We start from the raw sequence: 257 nt of genomic DNA on the forward strand, positions 1-257 counted from the left end.
TCCTATTCTATTTGATATTGACAGGATAACCTCATAGTGCCCACTCCTTCTGGCAACCATAATTGGTCCAAGAGGTAGATATATAATCTGAACAAGGAAATCTGGGCCTTTTCTTGGGATTGATATGTGGACACTGAGAAAAGGACTCTATTATTCTACTAGGGTATACCTGGGGCTGCAGGGAACCATTGTTCCTAACTGTGTAGAAAAAGTCAATTATAGTTGGAGAAAATAAGGCCAATGTATAGAGTAGAAAA

Source organism: Orycteropus afer, unplaced genomic scaffold (assembly GCF_000298275.1).
Source record: "Orycteropus afer afer isolate SDZICR_OR568_19922 unplaced genomic scaffold, OryAfe1.0 scaffold00014, whole genome shotgun sequence".
Taxonomy (NCBI): Eukaryota; Metazoa; Chordata; class Mammalia; order Tubulidentata; family Orycteropodidae; genus Orycteropus; species Orycteropus afer.